The following is a 13,177-nucleotide window of genomic DNA, read 5'->3' as shown; positions in this document are numbered from 1 at the left end:
TGGATTTTTGCTCCAGCTTTCAAGCATTTTAAAATGGTCACCTAGAATTTTCTCAAAAATTTTAAACATCATCTTTATGTGAAAAGGAAAAGCAAGTTGAATTTTAGATTGTGGTGACAGATGACGGGTTTTGGGGACCTATCCATCCACCGCCAGAAATAATAGAGGGGATAAGTGAAATTATGTCGTCAGTGCAATTTAGAGTATTCGGACTATATTTTAAAAGTGTTTATCATTAGGATTTATCATTTGGTGTGATGGAGAGCATCTTTTCTCCAAAAGGGTGTAATATAAAATAGAATTTTTAAGCTCTTTCTCAAACTGTAAACTTAAGTGTTTTTTTTTTTTTTTGTTTAAGATTTATGGTTATACCGAATTACGATATTGAGCACATGTCCTAGCTGCAGTGTAGAAATTATAGTTGTAATGACCTGGTGTTTCTCCTGCTGCATGACTAAAGTCTCTGGCCAATTGAAACGGGCAAAAATATAAGATTGTTGATAGTTAAAAGCTGGAGAAATTTTAGTCAAATCTTTAATGAGCATGGAGCTACTACCAAAGCCAGAGTAGAGCCTACGTTTCAGAACTCCTAGTTTAATATGTTTCCACTCACCCCAAATATTTGTAAATATTTTTGCAAGCATTAGTGGTATATAGCAGCAAAAATGGCTGCAGCAGTATATCAACAGGGAACTGCCAGAAATTCAGACTGGTTTCAGAAGAGGACGTGGAACCAGGGATATATTACTGATGTCAAATGGATCCGGGCTGAAAGCAGAGAATACCAGAAGGATATTTTCCTGTATTTTATTGACTATGCAAAGGCATTCGACTGTGTGGATCATAACAAATTATGGATAACATTGACAAGACTGGGAATTCCAGAACACTTAATTATGCTCATGAAGAACCTTTACATAGATCAAGAGGTAGTTGTCCTGACAGAACAAGGGGATACTGAGTAGTTTAAAGTCAGGAAAGGTGTACGTCAAGGTTGTATCTTTTCACCATACTTATTCAATCTGTATGGTGAGCAAATAATCCGAGAAGTTGGACTATACGAAGAAATGGGGCATCAGGATTGGAGGAAGACTCATTAACAACCTGCGTTATGCAGATGATACAACCTTGCTTGCTGAAAGTGAAAAGGACTTGAAGCACCTACTAATAAAGACCAAAGCCCACAGCCTTCAGTATGGATTGTACCACAACATAAAGAAAACAAAAATCCTCACAACTGGACCAATGAGCAACATCATGATAAATGGAGAAAAGACTGAAGTTGTCAAGGATTTCATTTGACTTGGATCCACAATCAACAGCCATGGAAGCAGCAGTCAAGAAATCAAACACGCATTGCATTGGATACATCTGCTGCAAAGGACTTCTTTAAAGTGTTGAAAAGCAAAGATGCCACCTTGAAGACTAAGGTGCTCCTGACCCATGCCATGGTATTTTCAATTGCATCATATGCATGTGAAAGCTCTACCGTGAATAAGGAAGACTGAAGAAGAACTGACACCTTTGAATTGTGGTGTTGGTGAAGAATATTGAATATTCCATGGACTGCCGAAAGAATAACAAATCTGTCTTGGAAGAAGTACAACCAGAATGCTCCTTAGAGGCAAGGATGGCGAGACTGCATCTTACATACTTTGGAAATGTTGTCAGGAAGGATCTGTCCCTGGAGGAGGACATCATGCTTGGCAGAGTACAGGACCAGCGGAAAAGAGGAAGACCCTCAATGAGGTGGATTGACACAGTGGCTGCAACAATGAGCTCAAGCATAACAACGATTGTAAGGATGGCTCAGGACCAGGCAGTGTTTTGATAGGGTCACTGTGAGTCGGAACCGACTCGATGGCAACTAACAACAATAACAGCAGCATTGGAAACCCTGGTGGCATAGTGGTTAAGAGCTACAGCTGCCAAACAAAAGATCAGCAGTTTGAATCCACCAAGCCCTCCTTAGAAACTCTATGGGGCAGTTCTACTCTGTCCTATAGGGTTGCTGTGAGTCGGAATTGACGGCAATGGGATACTTTTTTTAATAGCAGCATTATTCATAATAGCCAAAAAAATGAAACCACCCAAATGTCCATCAAATGATGAATGAATAAATAAAATGTGGCATATTTGTACAATGGTATATTATTCAACAGTAAAATGGAATGAAGTACTGATACATGCTGCAACACCAATGAAACCTGAAAACATATTATGTTAAGTGAAAGAAGCCAGGCACAAAAGACCACGTTGTATGATTCCATTTGTATGAAATGCTGAGAACAGGCAAATCTGTAGAGACAAAGGAGATTACCTTTTGGTTGCCTAGGGCTGGGGGATATTAGTGGGGGAATAGGTGAGTGACTTCTAAAGAGTATGGGGTTTCTTTTGGGGCTGATGAAAATGAATATGGTAATGCTTCCACAGCTCTGTAATAATACTAAAAACCATTGAATTATACACTTTAAATGAGTGAATTGTATGGGATATAAATTGTATGTCAACAATAAAGTTGTTTTAAAAAATGGAATAGGACAAAGAAGAACTATAACTGAAGAGTTGAAAATATAAGAAAAATAGGTTTTTATAAATTGATTTTTAAAAAAAATATTTCATTGTCTTTTTGGTGAAGATATATACAGCAAAACACACTCCCATTCAAGAATTTCTACAGATAATGTTCAGTGACATTGGTTACATTTTTCACATTGTGTCAACATTCTCATTTCTGTTCTAGTGGTTTCACTCCCATTTTAGACTCAGGGCCTCCCCCACCCCCCAGACTTTTCATCTGTGCTTTAAACTACCTCTTGTCCATTGGTCTCATACAGGTAAATTTTTAAAAGAGCACAATACTCAAGAGTGACATTCTTTACTATTTGAGCTAAACTTCTGTTTAGTTTAAAGGTGACTTCAGGGGTTATTTTCACTTCAACGTTTAAAGAGTATCTCAGGGTCGTTGTCTCAGGGATCCCTCCAGCCTCAATGAGTCCAGTAAGTCTGTATTCTTCAAGAATTTGAAGTTCTGATCTAAAATTTTCTCCCTTTCTATCAGGATCCATCTATTGCATCCCTGATCAGAACATTCAGTAGTGGTAGCCCAGTACCATCTAGTTCTTCTGGGCTTAAGGTAGAGGAAGCAGTGGTTCGTGGAGACAGTTAGTCCTGTAGTCCAGTTCCTTCTCTGAATCTTTGATTTCCTTCTTTCTCTTTTGCTCCAGATGAATAGAGACCCATATTTGTATCTTAGATGGCATTTCATAAGCTTTTAAGACCTCAGGCATCACTCAACAAACCAGGAAGTAGAATATAAGCTTTAAGAACTGTATTATGCCAATTGACTGGATTGTCCCATGAGACCATGGCCCTAAGTCTTCAAACCAAGAAAAGTAATCCTGTGAAGTGACTGGTTATGTCTAAGTAGTATCAGCATCTGTAACCTCTTATTTTATTTTTGTTGTCCCAAAATTATACATAACATAAAACCAAAGCCAAACCAAATCCAGTGCCGTCAAGTCAATTCCAATTCATGGCAACCCTAAAGGACAGAGTAGGACTGCCCCATAGAGTTTCCAAGGAGTGCCTGGCAGATTTGAACTGCCAACCCTTTGGTTAGCAGCCGTAGCACTTAACCACTACGCCACCAGGGTTTCCATAGCTTTTCCAGTTTCCACGTAGAATTTGCCAACTCGTCCTTTTTCTTGTGTACAACTTAGTGACATCAATTAGATTAGTTAAGCTGTGCTAACTTCACCCACATTCTGTGGTGCCACCTTTTCTGTTACCATAAACAAAAAGTGACTACCACCTAGAAAATGATTCCCCTCTAATCCCCACCCCCACCCCCACCCCTGGGAACCAGCAATGAACACTGGTCTCTGTATATACACCTATTCTTGTCATTTTATGAAAGCGAAATCATACAATATTTGTCCTTTTGTGATTGACTTGTTTTGCTCAGCATAATGTCCTCCAGGATCATTCACATTGCAAGATGATTCAGGAACTCATTTTTCTTTATGACTAATTTTCCGTTTTTTGTTTATCCATTAATCTGTTGATGGGCACTTTGGTTGTTTCCGTCTTTTTGCTATTGTGAATAGTGAACATAGGTGGGCACATGTCTTTTTATGTCACTTTTATTAGATCCCTAGGGTATATACCTGGGAGTGGGATTGCTGGGTCATATGGGTTGTTGTCTTTTGTTTTTGTTTTATGGTAGTTCTATTTTTAATTGTCTGAGGAATCACCATACTGTTTTCCACAGCGGTTGTACTGTTTTACATTCCCACCAGCAATGGATAAAGGACCAAATCTTCCCACAACCTCACCAGCACTTGTTATTTTCTGTTTTTTAAAATATTTGCCATTAAATAATTCTATTATGAAAACATTCTGCATCCCACTTTGAAATGTGGCGTCTGGGGTCTTAAATGCTAACAAGTGGCCATCCTAAGATGCATCAATTGGTCTCAACCCACCTGGATTAAAGGAGAATGAAGAACACCAAGGTCACACGACAACTATGAGCCCAAGAGACAGAAAGGGCCACATGAACCAGAGACTTACATCATCCTGCGACCAGAAGAACTAGTTGGTGCCCGGCCACAACTGATGACTGCCCTGACAGGGAGCACAATAGAGAACCCCTGAGGGAGCAGGAGATCAGTGGGATGCAGACCCCAGATTCGCATAAAAATACCATACTTAATGGTCTGACTGTGACTAGAGGAATCCCAGTGGTCATGGTCCCCAAACCTTCTGTTGGCACAGGACAGGAACCATCCCCAAAGACAATTCATCAGACATGAAAGGGACTGGACAGTGGGTAGGAGAGAGACGCTAATGAAGAGTGAGCTAATTATATCAGGTGGACACTTGAGACTGTGTTGGCATCTCCTGTCTGGAGGGGGGATGGGAGGATAGAGAGAGTTGGAAGCTGGCAAACTTGTCACGAAAGGAGAGACTGGAAGGGCTGACTCATTAGGGGGAGAGCAAGTGGAAGTAGGGAGTAAGATGTATATAAACTTATATGTGACAGACTGACTTGATTTGTAAGCTCAATAAAAGTTAATAAAAAAAAATTTGCCATTCTAGTAGGGGTGAGGTGGTATCTTTAGAGATTGACTTTTAAAGTAAAACCCTTAATATATAGATCCTGTCTCCTGTACTTAACTAGTTGTAGAAGATTTTGATTTCTAGGTCTAGGTTCTCCATCTATAAAATGAAGGCAATAATACTTGCCTGTAGGGCTGTGAGGATTAAGTGAGATAACCCGCTTAGGCACTCAACAAATGTTAACTCTCGTCATTACATAGTTTTCCAAAAGGATAAAAATAGGCTCTAGAATATCTTCAAATATCTAAAATGTAAATAAGAAAAAAAAATTATGTGTGGAATTCTTAAAAGGGAAATATTCCTTACATTATCAGACAAAATTTTTGGTTAGCAGTCAATCTCCTTCAAAACAAATTTTTGATTTATAAAAGATTTTGACGTTACTGTATCAACTTTTTAAAAATGTATGTTAAATATTACAATTATAGCACTCTTGTGTTTTGTAATTGAGTGAGCATTAAAGGAGGCATGGATAGCTATAAAATTAAGAAAAATACCTACTTTAAATGGGGCCCTTTAGTGATGAAGTGATTAAGAGCTTGGCTGCTAACCAAAAGGTCAGCCGTTCAAATCTACCAGCTGCTCCTTGAAAACCCTATGGGACAGTTCTGTTTTGTCCTGTAGGGTCTCTGTGAGTTGGAATCAACTTGATGGCAATGGGTTTTTTTTTTAATGGAAGTCAGAATTCCAAATTACCTCAAACACCTAGGACTCAGCTGCAAACAAAAACAACTGTAAAAGGCTTGTTTGTAGTTAAGTCTTGAGCAGTTCGTAGGAGAGTCTTTTACAGTAGTTTGGAGTACTTTAATAAATTCAGCTCTCTTAGTTCCTATCTCCGAAACTTGAATCTGGTAATTTGAAAGGAAAGTGAAGGGAAGAAGTGGGTTGTTAAAAGCAGGTACACTGACACCAAAAAAAAAGAGTGATAAACTGACATTCAAGAAGGAAAAAAAAATTGAAAGCAGAGCTGACCTAGAATAAACCTGAACTACTAAGAAAAGTTTGGCCCTGTTCCAGTTGGCCCTGTTAGGGTCACAGAAATGAGTAATCTTCAATCTCTGCGTGAAGGAGCTGACAGACTGAAAAAGGAGATTGGTTTAAAGTGATAAAAGGTTAACCTAAAAACAGCAGTCCATAGCCACAAAAGGCCAACCTGTCTGTCAAAACCTGGAAAGCTTAAAACAGTAGGAAACTACATCAAAGGATTGGGACAGAGTGCTCTAGCCAGTTCAGTGGACATTGGACTTGTATACCAAAACTAAACAAAAATTTACCCCAGGAAATGAGTTGAAGATCTACCCAGTATCATACCATTCACCCAAAAAACCCAGTGCCGTTGAGTTGATTCTAACTCGTAGCAACCCTATAGGACAGAGTAGAACTGCCCCTTAGAGTTTCCAAGGAGCACCTGGCAGATTCAAACTGCCAACGCTTTGGTTAGCAACCGTAGCACTTAACCACTACGCCATCAGGGTTTCCGTCATACCATAGTGTAACGCTATTCAGCTATATGCAGCCCCTCCTAGTGGAGTCAGCTTCGCTCTTCCCTGAAGCATGCTGGGGATGAACTCGGGATGGACTTGGGCTAAAGTACAAGGCCGAGAGTGGCGTGACTGGGCCGGTGGTCAAGGCCAAGGAAGGCCTTAGCAACAAGAAGAAAAACATCTGGGCCTGGACGTAAAGTCCCTGGCAATGCTGGCTGCCCAAGGACTAGGGAGGAAAACCAAGGCGATTTAGTCCCAGCTGGAGCTATATACAAGCTTGTGTCCTTTGCTAGGCAGTGGCAGAGCGCTAAACTGGTCCAGCCACTGTCCAGGACAGTTCTGTAAGTAAGCTCCCCTAATAAACTGTATGTCACCATTGCTGGTTCCAGAGTCTTTCTTTGGTGTCTGGGAGACATGGCTGACCTTGGGTTCAGAGGCCACTGGGTTTTTACTCAACGATACATAGCCCACATAAGAAATAAAATACAAGCATCGTATGACTGACTTGGGACCCCTGAGCCAAGAGACCAAATTGTTAGAAAAGGAAAACAAGAAAAAGTCAACCAGTTATGATCTTCGTTCTTCGTCTTTACTTTAACCAATCATAGTTCACAAGTAATTTACTCATAATTAATCAGCATCTGTCAAAATTGTATAAAAAGCACTTATAGTTTGTACGTCTTTGGATTTTGGTCTGTGTATAGCCTGAGTGCTTGCAGCCAATTTCCCATTTTGTTTTCCAATCTGTCACAATAAAAATCTCTTTGTTGCAGAAGGTTTTGGTGAAAGTTGCTTCTCTGCAACAGATTGGCACAGTGTGAGCAGGGTCTTCGTTAGCAAATTCCTTCTTGGACCTCCAGGAGACTTGGACTGCTTGCTGGCACCACAATGTCTCCCTTGTGTCATGCTTCCTGCACTCCATGTCCCTTTCAGAGATCCTCCAACTGAGGTAAGCACTATCGAAGTACTAATTTTATTGCCTTTCTGCATAATAAGAGATATTACTGTGACGTATTTTTTGTTAGACATACAGGTTTGGCTACTTTTCTTTGAAGCTTCATTTGAGGTTTTTGTTTGAGAGCTCCATCTGGAGGTCTTTTGGTAAAACTACAGTTCTTGATTTTATGGTTGTGTGCCTATTTCTCTTTTCTGTTTCCTGTTCTTTTCTGTGTTAGCCAACAAAAGAAAATGAGAAAAAATAATAACAAGAGTGACAAAAGCCCCCCATCCAGGACCCCTGCTGCCTCCATGGTTCAAAACTTTCGTGCCACTGCTGGTCAGTATTTAGAAAAATGGCACAATTTCATTAAGGACTGTGAACTTGAACAGTGGACCCTATGATGAAGTTTCAATTTGGCTAAAAATATTATATTTGAGATGTAAACTAGAAAGTCAAGGGTCTCATGTAAAAGCAACCACAGTAGGAATTTTTTTTTTTAATTTTTATTGTGCTTTAAGTGAAAGTTTACAAATCAAGTCAGTATCTCATGCAAAAAGTGATATACACCTTGGTATATACTCCTAGTTGCTCTCCCACTCATGAGACAGCACACTCCTTCCCTCTACCCTGTATTTCTGGGTCCATTCAGCCAGCTTCTGACCCCCTTGGACTTCATATCTCCCCTCCAGACAGGAGCTGCCCACATAGTCTTATGTGTCTACTTGATCCAAGAGGCTCACTCCTCACCAGTATCATTTTGCATCTTATAGCCCAGTCCAACCCCACTCTGAAAACTTGGCTGGGAACGGTTCCTGTCTTTGGCTAATGGAAAGTCTGGAGACCATGACCTCTGGGTCCTTCTAGTCTCACTCAGACCACTAAGTCTGGTGTTTTTATGAGAATTTGAGGTCTGCATCCCACTGTTCTCCTGCTCCTTCAGGGGTTCTCTGTTGTGTTCCTTGTCAGGGCGGTCATCAGTTGTGGCCAGGCACCATCTAGTTCTTCTGGTCTGCAGCTGATATAGTCTCTGATTTGTGTGACCCTTATTCTATTTTTCTGTCTTCATAATTAACTTGTGTCTTTGATGTTATTCATTCTCCTTTGCTCCAGGTGGATTGAGACCAATTGATGCATCTTAGATGGTTGCTTCCTCGCGTTTAAAACCCCAGATGCCACTCTCCAAAATGGGATGCAGAATGTTTTCTTAATAGATTTTATTATGCCAATTGGTCTAGATATCCCCTGATACCATGGTCCCCAAACCCCTGCCTCTGCTACACTGGCCTTCGAAACGTTTGGTTGTATTCAGGAAACTTCCCTGCTTTTAGTTTAGTTCAGTTGTGCTAACCTCTCCTGTATTGTGTGTGGTCTTACCCTTCACCTAAATTAGTTTTTGTCTACTATCTAATTAGTGAACCCCCTCTCCCTCCCTCCCTCCCTCCCTCCCTCCTCTTCATAACCATCAAAGAATATTCTCTTCTCTGTTTAAACTATTTCTTGAATTCTTATAATAGTGGTCTCATATAATACTTGTCCTTTTGCAACTAGTTTGACTCAGCATGATGCCTTCCAGATTCTACCATATTATGAAATGTTTCACAGATTCATCGTTGCTCTTTATCGATGCATTGTGTGAATATAGCATAATTTATTTATTCATTAATCTGTTGGTAGGCAGCTTGGTTGCATCCATTTTTTTGCTGTTGTAAACAGTGCTGCAGTGAACATGGGTGTGCATATATCTGTTTATGTAAAGGCTCTTATTTCTCTAGGATATATTCCAAGTGGGATTGCTGGATTGTATGGTAGTTCTGGAAACCGTGGTGTCATCGTGGTTAAGTGCTACAGCTGCTAACCAAGAGGTCTGCAGTTCGAATCCACCCGGCACTCCTTGAAAACTCTATGGCGCAGTTCTACTCTGTCCTATAGGGTCGCTATGAGTAGGAATCAACTCGACAGCAGTGGGTTTTTAGTGGATCGTAGTTTTATTTCTGGCTTTTTAAGGAAGCGCCAAATTGATTTCCAAAGTCGTTGTACCATTTTACATTCCCGCCAGCAGTGTATAAGTGTTCCAGTCTCTCCACAACCTCTCCAACATTTATTATTTTGTGTTTTTTGGATTAATGCCAGCCTTGTTGGAGTGAGATGGAATCTCATTGTAGTTCTGATTTGCATTTCTCTCCTGGCTGATGATAGTGAGCATTTCCTCATGTATCTGATAGCTGCCTGAATGTCTTCTTTAGTGAAGTGACTAATCATATTCTTTGCCCATTTTTCAACTGGGTTATTTGTCTTTTTGTAGTTGGGTTTCTGCAGTAACATGTAGATTTTAGAGATCAGGTGCTGATCGGAAATGAAACAGCTAAAAACTTTTTCCCAATCTTTAGGTAATCTTTTTACTCTTTTGCTGAAGTCTTTGGATGAGCAAAGTTGTCAGACTTTTAGGAGCTCCCACTTGTCTAAATTCTCTTCTGGTGTTTGTACATTTCTAGAAATGTTTTGTATACTGTTTATGCCATGTATTAGGGCTTCTTGTGTTGTTCCTATTTTTTCTTCCATGATCTTTGTCATTTTAGATTTTATATTAAGGTGTTTGACCCATTTTGAGTTTGTTTTTGAGCATGGTGTCAGTTATGGGTCTTGTTTCATTTTTTTACAGAAGGATACCCAGTTATGCCAGCACCATTTGTTAAAGAGACAGTTTTTTCCCCGTTTAACAGACTTTGGGCCTTTGTCAAATATCAGGCACTCATATGAGGATGGATTTATGTCTGGATTCTCAATTCTGTTCCATTGGTCTATGTATCTGTTCTTGTACAAGTACCAGGCTGTTTTGACTACCGTGGCAGTACAATATGTTCTAAAATAAGGTAGTATGAGGCCTCCCACTTTGTTCTTCTTTTTCAGTAATGCTTTACGTATCCAGGGCCTCTTTCCCTTCTATATGAAGTTGGTGATTTGTTTCTCCATCCCGTTAAAAAAGTGTCACTGGTATTTGGGCCGGGATTGCATTGTACCTATAAATTGCTTTGGGCAGAATAGACCTTTCTGCAATGTTGAGTCTTCTTATCCACGAGCAAGGTATATTTTTAGACTTATGTGGGTCTCTTTTGATTTCTTGCAGTAGTGTCTTATAGTTTTCTTTGTATAGGTCTAGTTAGATTTATTCCTAAGTATTTTACCTTCTTAGGGACTATTGTAAATGGTATTGATTTGGTGATTTCCTCTTTGACCCTGTCTTTGTTGGTGTAGAGGAATCCACTTGATTTCTGTATGTTTATCTTGTATCCTGACACTCTGCTAAACTCTTCTATTAGTTTCAGTAGTTTTCTTGAGGATTCTTTAGGTTTTTCTGTGTATAAGATCATGTTATCTGCAAACAGATACTTTTACTTCTTTTTTGCCAATTTGGATGTGCTTTAGTTCTTTATCTACCCTAATAGCTCTGGCTAGGACCTCCAGCACAATGTTGAATAAGAGTGGTGATAAAGGGCATCTTTGTCTGGTTCCTGTTCTCAAGGGGAATGCTTTCAGTCTCTCTCTGTTAAGGATGATGTTGGCTGTTGGCTTTGTATAAATGCCTTTATTATGTTGAGGAATTTTCCTTCTATTCCTATTTTGCTGAGAATTTTTATCATAAATGGGTGTTGGACTTTGTCAGATGCCTTTTCTGCCTCAACTGATAATATCATGTGGTTCTTGTCTTTTGTTTTATTTATATGATGGATTACATTGATTGTTTTTCTAATGTTGAACCATCCCTGCATACCTGGTATGAATCCCACTTGGTCGTTGTGGGTTATTTTTTTCTGATATGTTGTTGAATCTATTGGCTAGAATTTTGTTGAAGATTTTTGCATTTAGGTTCATGAGGGATATTGGTCTGTAATTTTCTTTTTTTGTGGAGTCTTTATCTGGTTTCCATATTAGGGTTATGCTGGCTTCATAGAATGTGTTTGGGAGTATTCCATCCTTTTCTATGCTCTGAAATACCTTTAGAAGTAGTGGTGTTAATTCGTCTCTGAAAATTTGGTAGAATTCTCCAGTGAAGCTGTCACGGCCAGGACTTTTCTTTGTTGGGAGTTTCTTAATTACTTTTTCAATCTCTTCCTTTGTTATGGGTTTGTTTAGTTGTTCTGCCTCTGTTTGTGTCAGCTTCGGTAGGTGGTGTGTTTCTAGAAATTTGTCTATTTCCTCTAGGTTTTCAAATTTGTTAGAGTACAACTTTTCATAGTACTCTGTTATGATTCTTTTAATTTCAGTTGGGTCTGTTATGATATTGCCTACCTCATTTCTTATTCTGGTTATTTGCTTGGTCTCCTGTTTTTCTTTTTTCAGTCTGGCCAATGGTTTATCGATTTTTTAAATCTTTTCAAAGAACCAGCTTTTGGACTTGTTAACTGTTTGAATTGTTTTCCTGTTTTCTATTTCATTTAATTCTGCTGTGATTTTTATTACTTGCTTTTTTCTGGTGCCTTAAGGTTTCTTTTGCTGCTCTCTTTCTGTTTGTTCAAGTTGTAAGGATAATTCTTTGAATTTGGCCCTTTCTTCTTTTCGGATGTGTGCATTTATTGGTATAAATTGACCTCTGAGCACTGCTTTCACTGTGTCCCAAAGGTTCTGATAAGAAGTGCTTTCATTCTCATTGGATTCTATGAATTTCATTATTCCATCCTTAATTTGTTCTATAATCCAATCGTTTTTGAACAAAATGTTGTTCAGTTTCCATGTGTTTGATTTCTTTTCCCTGCTTTTTCTGTTATTGACTTCTAATTTTACAGCTTTATGGTCAGAGAAGATGCTTTGTAATATTTTGATGTTTTGGATCCTGTTAAGGCTTGCTTTATGGCCTAATATGTGGTCTATTCTGGAGAATGTTCCATGTGCGCTAGAAAAAAAAGTATACTTTTCAGCAGTTGGGTGGAGAGTTCTGTATATGTCTATGAGGTCAAGTTAGTTAATTGAGGCATTTAGCTCTTCTCTGTCTTTACTTAGCTTCTTTCTGGATGTTCTGTCCTTCACTGAAAATTGTGCGTTGAAGTCTCCTCCTGTTATTGTGGAGTTATCTATCTCACTTTTCAATGCCGTTAGAGTTTATTTTATGTATCTTGAAACCCGGTCATTGGATGCATAAATTTTATTATGGTAATATTCTCCTGGTATATTATCCCTTTAATCATTATATAGTGTCCTTCTTTATCCTTTGTGGTAAATTTAAGTTTGAAGTCTATTTTGTCAGAAATTAGTGTAGCCACTCCTGCTCTTTTTTGACTGTTGTTTGCTTGATATATTTTTCCATCCTTTGAGTTTTAGTTTCTTTGTGTCTTTAAGGTATGTTTCTTGTAGGCAGCGTATAGATGGATTATGTTTTTTTTTAATCCATTCTGTAGCTCTGTATTTATTGTATTGATGCATTTAGTCCATTTACATTCAGTGTGATTATAAATAGGGATGAATTTAGTCTTGTCATTTTATGCCTTTTTTTGAGTGTTGTTGACAGTTTCATTTTTCCACTTTTTTTGTGCTGAGTAGTTTTTCTTTGTAAGTTGTGTGTTCCTCTTTTTTGTTGTAGTTGATTTCGTTTTTGCTGAGTCTTTATGTTTTTCTTGTTTTTTATTTTGATGTGTAG

This window comes from Loxodonta africana, chromosome 3, assembly GCF_030014295.1.
Source record: "Loxodonta africana isolate mLoxAfr1 chromosome 3, mLoxAfr1.hap2, whole genome shotgun sequence".
Classification (NCBI taxonomy): domain Eukaryota; kingdom Metazoa; phylum Chordata; class Mammalia; order Proboscidea; family Elephantidae; genus Loxodonta; species Loxodonta africana.
The sequence above is the reverse complement of the archived record's forward strand: the minus strand, read 5'-3'. Positions refer to the sequence as shown.